Source organism: Nansenia antarctica (genome assembly GCF_963989245.1).
Source record: "Nansenia antarctica genome assembly, chromosome: 6".
Lineage (NCBI taxonomy): Eukaryota > Metazoa > Chordata > Actinopteri > Argentiniformes > Microstomatidae > Nansenia > Nansenia antarctica.
In genome coordinates, this window is record NC_137676.1 from 17,636,088 (window position 1) to 17,636,336 (window position 249).

Genomic DNA, 249 nt, shown 5'->3' on the forward strand with positions numbered 1-249 from the left:
TGTGTGTGTGTGTGTGTGTGTGTGTGTGTGTGTGTGTGTGTGTGTGTGTGTGTGCGTGTGTGTGTGTGTGTGTGTGTGTGTGTGTGTGTGTGTGTGCGCGCCTGCGTGCGTGCGTGCGTGTGTGTGTGTGCGTGTGTGTTTGAAGCTAACCTAAACTTCCATCAACGAGTCGATATTGTACTGCACGTCTCTCTCCTGTCTCTCTGTGCGCCGGCTAACGTCAACTGGCTGTTCAGATGGTTTCACGCG